Below are 6,389 nucleotides of genomic sequence, written 5' to 3' on the forward strand. Positions count from 1 at the left end.
CCCTCCTTCTCCAGCAGAGCACCTGGTGGATTGGAACTGTGTATCTCTGGGATTGCAGTGCAGCTTCTTGCCACTAGGCCACCAGAGCTCCCCAGAATTAACTACCTTTTTAAAAAAAAAATTTTTTTTTCCCTTTTTTGTGTGTGTACTGTCAAATCGGATCTGACTGGTACAAGAGAAGATTGTAGTTGTTTCTGCAGAGAATCTGGTGGATTTGAACCATGGGCTTCTGGGATTGCAATGCAGCTTCTTGCCACTAGGCCACCGGGCCTCCATAGAATTAACTACTGTTGACTGTTGATCTATACCTATTATTGCTCTCATTTCGCCAATCCTCAATATGTCGATATTAATGTGTTCCATCTCTTTCTTAATGGCGTCCGGTTTTCCTACATTCATGCTTCTCACATTCCACATTCCAGTCATTAGTTCTGCTTGTAACTGTTCCTCCTCCTTTGTGTTTCCAATTTTGAGGGCTCAGCCTCAGCTGCCATATCTGTTAGTCTACTCTAAGTGGCTCTGCTGTACATCGGGTTTTCGAAGGCCTGCTTTATTTGGGAAGTGGATGGCCAATCCTTCTTCCTAGTCTGTCTTAATTTGAATGCTTAGCTTTGGAACATCATCTGACAAACATTTTAGTGAAAGGAGCAAATGAAAGACACTTCCCCTTACAGAGGCAACCATACGCGCAGGGCCCTCCTCCTGCACGTGTGTCTTGTCCCTTCAATTTCCCTGATGCGTCAGCATTGCTTGCTCTCCTGCCTGACCGGGGCCATGATATTCTCAATTACTTGCTATGCATCAGAGAGCTGGACAATGACTAAGGATGACAGAAGGAGAATTGATGCCTTTGAGTTGTGGTGCTGCAGAAGAGACTTGAACATGGGCCATGCAAATCAATTTTTGCACCATGGACCACCAAGAAAACAAATACATCTGTCTTGGAGAGTGTGAAACCTAGTTTCTCCTTGGAGGTTAGGATTTTTTTTTAAATTTTTTATTATTTTGTGTGTGTGTACCATCAAATCGGATCTGACTGGTACAGGAAGAACTTGTCTCTCCTTCTCCAGCAAAGCATCTGGTGGATTTGAACTCCGTACCTTTGAGATTGCAGTGCAGCTTCTTGCTATGAGGCCACCAGAGCTCCCTGATTTTTTTTTTTAATACTGATTTATTTACAGTGTTCGAAAACATTGTTTTTTCACATTGGATCTTTCCTATTTCCTTCACCTCCCACCCGTTAAATTGTGTGACCCTATGATTAATTCTGCTTTCCCGCCCATCTTCACCTCTCTGCTTCCATCCTTCCATCCCTTGGATCCTCACACTCATTCTACAATAATGGTTTTATACAGTATTTGTCCTTATCAGACTGAGTTAGTTCACTCAGAATAATGCTCTTCATCCAGCGCCATCTCACATACTTTGGGCATGTGGCTGAGAGGAACCACACCTTGGAGAAGGACATCATGGTCAGAAGGGTGGAGGGACAGCGCAGGAGAGGAAGACCCCGGATGAGGTGGATTGATATGGTGACTAGGGTGATTGGTCAGTGAGACAAGCTCAGGACAGGGCAGGCTTCTGAGCTGTGAGACACAGGTGACTTTGACAGCACATAACAACAACAACAACATTATTATTCTTTTTGAGTCCTTTTGAAAAGGGTGATTTTTTCCCTTTTTCGCTTCTCGCCTTTCCCAGATGCTCCTTCTGTTTCTCACTGCTGTCTCTGCGTACTTACTGCGTGTGTGTGAGGCCCAATTCTGGGCCTGTCCATAAAATCCCTGTCACAGGGCTGGGGATGGGGTGAGGGGAAGGAGGCGCTTGCCTCGGCTGCAAAATTAAAAACATGTCAGCCAATTCCACCATCAAGATAAATGCTATTTTAAGCTACATGTGAAAACATCCAAAACAATGAGGAGGGGGGGAAGTCTTTGGCAAGCACAATATCAAAATCTTAAATAAAGACATCAGCTTTTATTTGCAAAGCCATATCGACTTTCCTGTTTGACAGACAGCCCCACAAGGCAGGGACTGGGATGGTCAGTGGAAGAAACTGAGGCATAGAGAGGTTAAGTGACGTGTCCTGGGTCACACGGGTGTCCACTCTGTGTCCACTCTACTCTTCCTGTCTCCCTTGATCCTTTGTCTGACATCCTCCCTCCAAGGCACCCCTTCTTTTAGATCCCTAGCTTGTCACCCTCAACTTTCCTGAAATAGCTGAGGGTGTCAGCTCCTGGCAGGCTGCCCCATGCCACCTGCTCCCAGCCCTTCTGTACTCTCTCTCCTTGGGCCAGAGAGAAAGAGAGGCTCAAACTTCAGAGCTCAGCGCTGAGTGCCTTGCTGGCCCTGCCCGTGTCTCCCTGTTCCCATCTGTGTCCTGGAGGCTGTACGATTGCTGGCTGTGTCACCTTCTGGTTTCCTGTACAGCAGCGTGGGTGGTGACAGCCAGGTCCCCATCGGCTTAAAGTGACGCCTTCCTGGGGGGATGAGCCTGACCCTCTCCAAAGTCCATGTTGGAATAACTCAGGGACACTTACAGGAGCCAGCTCTTGGGGTGGCAGATTCTTCAACGGTTTGAAGCTCAGAGCCAGCTGGCCAGGGTTCAACTCTGTTCCGTCACTCAGATGCTGTGTGACCTTGAGTAGGCCACTCAACCTCTCTGAGGCAATGGCTGCCTCTGTAAAATCTGATAACGCTGTTAGCTGTTGTTGAATTAGCCACTGACTAATGGAGACTCCATGCACAAGAAATGCCAGAAAGTGACCGGCAGGCCTTTCTTCCTGGTCTTAGTCTGAAAGCTCTGTTGAGACCTGTTCATCATCATAGCAACACACACACCTCCACTAGTGGGTGATGGCTGGGCTAAGTGCACTGGCCGGGAATCGAACCCAGGTGTCCTGTGTGGAAGGTGAGAATTCTACCACTAAGCCAGCTTTGCATCTATGTAGCAACCTCTGTGGAAGAGGGTTAAACTCATGCGTGCAAAGCAACCAGTGTACCCAGCAGGTTCTAAATGCATGCCTGGAATCACTGTAATTCTGGGACCCAGGTGCTGTGTTACCTGATCCAACCATCTTAGTATATATGCATACATTGTTGTTGTTGTTATGGGCTATTGAGTTGACTACGACCCCCGTGGTGAACAATGGCTCTGATCCCTCCCCACCTACCTGTGAGCCAACCTCACCATCTCTGAAACACCTGCCCCCTTTGCTACAGTCACTGTGTCAATCCATCTCATCCAGGGTCTTCCTCTTCTGTGCTGACTCTCCATTTTTCCAAGCATGATGACCTTCTCCAAGGACTGCCCACCCCCCAACCTGCCCAAAGTATGTGAAATGCAGGTTCAAGATCCTTGCCTCTGAGAAGCAGCCTGGTTTCACCTTCTCCAGGTCAGACCTGTTAGTTCTCTTGGCCGCCCTTGGTGTGTTCTGTGTTCAATACTCTTCTCCAGCACAACTCAAAAGCACAGGTTCTTCTGTCATCCTTACTCATTGTCCAGCTCTCTGACGCATAGCAAGCAATTGCATCATTGTCCAGCTCTTAGAAGCAGATGAGTGCATGTGAGTGGGCCCATTTCACAAATGCAGCTACTGAGGCTACAAAACCAGCAGGGATAAGGTGACAAGGACGAGTGTGCAGGGCAGGGGATCGGAAGCTGCATTTTACTCCCTCCCCTCCTCAGGCTCAGAGAAGTTCCCAGCAAGTCGCCTGTCCCTGGTCCGGGCTGGGGCGCGCACATCCCCAACAGCACAGCTCCGTCCCTGTCCCGGGCTGGGGCGCGCACGTCCGCAGCTGCACAGCCCCGGAGCCAGCGCTTGTCCCCGGCCCGGGATGGGGCGGGCAGCGCGGGCCTGGCCCGGCCAGCTCCCGGCGCCGCCGAGCGTTTCCATGGCAGCCTGGCGGGAGCCGGCCAGAGCGATTAGGCGTCCCGAGGAGCGGCTGCTAAAAATAGCGCGCGCCGCACTGGGCTCATTAGCGGGCCCGGCTTTTGGCTGCCAGGTACCACCCCCCCCAACCCCAGGCTAGCTTTCCCTCCCCGGCTGCCGGGCAAAGTGGAGGGAGGCACAGCCTGACCCTCTCCACCCTGGACCAGCTTGTCTGTAAATCCAGGCTCACCACTCCCTTGTTCTGAATCCTTCGGGGCTCCCCTTTGTCCAGGGACTCAGGCCCAGCGCCCTAACCACAGGCCTGCAAGCTCTCACCTCATCTCCCACTGCTACCCTCATGCCTTTTAGGGGATCAGACTTGTGGCACCCTCTCCTCTCTGGCAAGGCTGGCTCTTCCCTTCTTTTCATCTTTCACACCTCCTCCGGGAAGCCTGGCCTCTGCCCAGCTCAGCCCCATCACCTTGTGGAAATCTCCAGACCTGTCTGCCTCCCTCACCAGCTTTGTGCCTTTGTGTCTGGAACGAAGCAGGGATACTGTTGCTGTCACTGTCGTTGGAGGGACCATCGAGTCCGATTCATAGTGACCCCCACGGACAATGGACCTGAACCCTGCCCCCTCCTGTGCTATCTTCATCATCTCTGCCACGCTCAAGGCCATTGCTGCAGTCAACCCCTCTGTTACTGACCCTCCACTTCCCCTCAGCATGGTCTCCTTTCCCAGGGAATAGCCTCTCCTAAAAATATGTCCAAAGTATGTGAGACAAGGGTTCACCTTTCACGGTTGTTCCCTGTAAGGAACTCCCTGGCTGCACCCTCTCTGAGACATTTCTTTGTTCTCTTGACTGTCCAGGGGATATTTAGCACTTTTCTCCAGCACCACAACTCAAAGACATCAATTCTACTTCGGTTATTTTTATTCACTGTCCAACTTTCAGAGGCATGGCGAATCATTGAAAAGACCGTAGCCTGAATCAGGGCACACCTTAGTCTTTAAACTGACATCCTTGCTCCTCAGCACTTTGGAGAGGTTCCTGAGTGCAGACTTTCCACAATGAAACAGGTCCTTTGATTTCCTGACTGCTGGCACCACAGTTGTTGATTGTGGGTTTGGACACAGTGTCTGAAATAGAAGCAGGCGTGCAGCAGTTGATAAATGAATGCTTGTGGGGTGAATAAAAAAGGAGAGGATTTCTGGGGTGGCGAATCTCCACTGTCCTCTGTCCCCAGGCCAGAGGTCAGTGGTCCTTCTTTACTCCTCTTCCTAAGTCTTTCAGAGAAGGCCAGACTGCGTGATCCAGGTAGCTCACTCACCCTCTCTGCCTTGAGAGTTAGAATACTCTGCTTGGCTCGGGCAGAGCTAACTCACATTTGCAAGCATTTATAAAGGAGATGGGAAGGTGAAGAGGCACAAATGATTAGCAGCAGGCTGCTAACAGAGAGGTAGGGAGTTCAAACCCATGCAGAGGTGCAGTCTCAGAAAGAACTGGCAACCTGTTCGCATTAAGATTGCAACGTAGAAAAGGGTATTGTTATTGTTGCCATTGAGGCAAAACTGACTCAGAGCTAACCTTCCAGCTCTGAGTTTCAGAGTTTCCTCTGGGTTTTCAGAGGAAGCAAATTGCATGGGAGAAGGTGAGTATAGGGCTTAATCTACTGTGTCCTAAGAGGTTGTTGAAATAACAACACCTGCACCTGGACTGCAGAAAAGGAAGAAGACTTGAAGCACTTACTGGAGAAGATCAAAGACTACAATCTTCAATATGAGTTGTTGTTGTTATGTGCCCTCAAGTCGACTACAACTCAGCAGCCCTTGGTGCAATAGCTCTGAACCCTGCTCTCTCCTGAGCCAATCTCATTGTCTTTGACATCCTACCCTCCTTACCCCAGTTATTGTGTCAATCTATTTCACACAGTCTTCCTCTCCTGCACTGTCCTTCGATCCTTCCAAGAATGAGGTCCCTCTGCAAGGACTGGTCCCTCCTGTCTACATGCCCAAAACATATGAAAAGGATTTTAAGATAAAATCCTTGCCTCCAGAGAGCAAGTTGCTTTCACCCTCTCCAGGACAGACCTGCTAGTTCTCTTGGCGATCCATGGTATGTTCATTACCCTTCTCCAGCACCACAACTCAAAGACATCAATTCTTTTTGTTATTGTTGGTCATTGTCCGGCTCTCTGATGCATAGCAAGTAATTGTGAAGACCATGGCCTGGATCAGATGCACCTTAATCTCCAGACTGACATCATTACTCTTCAGTACTCTGGAGAGGTCCCTAACAGCAGATTTTCCATATGCAATTAATCTTTTGATTTCCTGGCAGCTGGTACCAATTGTTGATTGTGAAACTAAGCAAGCTGAAGCTGTTAACAATCTCAATCTCTTCACTGTCTATCAGGATGCTGCCAATGGGCCCAGTGGTGAGAATCTTTGTTTTCTTGATGTTGAGCTTCTGTCCATATTGAAGGCTGCAGCCCTTGATCTTCTGCCACAAATGT

General features: G+C 49.4%; 1 pseudogene; it reads left to right on the plus strand.

Moving 5' to 3' along the window:
* Nucleotides 1–3,929, plus strand: part of LOC102854069 — a 44,033-nt pseudogene extending 40,104 nt beyond the window's left edge.
* The last annotated feature ends 2,460 nt before the right edge of the window (nucleotides 3,930–6,389 follow it).

This window comes from Elephantulus edwardii, unplaced genomic scaffold (assembly GCF_000299155.1).
Source record: "Elephantulus edwardii isolate Elephantulus edwardi_28Jun2011 unplaced genomic scaffold, EleEdw1.0 scaffold00185, whole genome shotgun sequence".
Classification (NCBI taxonomy): Eukaryota; Metazoa; Chordata; class Mammalia; order Macroscelidea; family Macroscelididae; genus Elephantulus; species Elephantulus edwardii.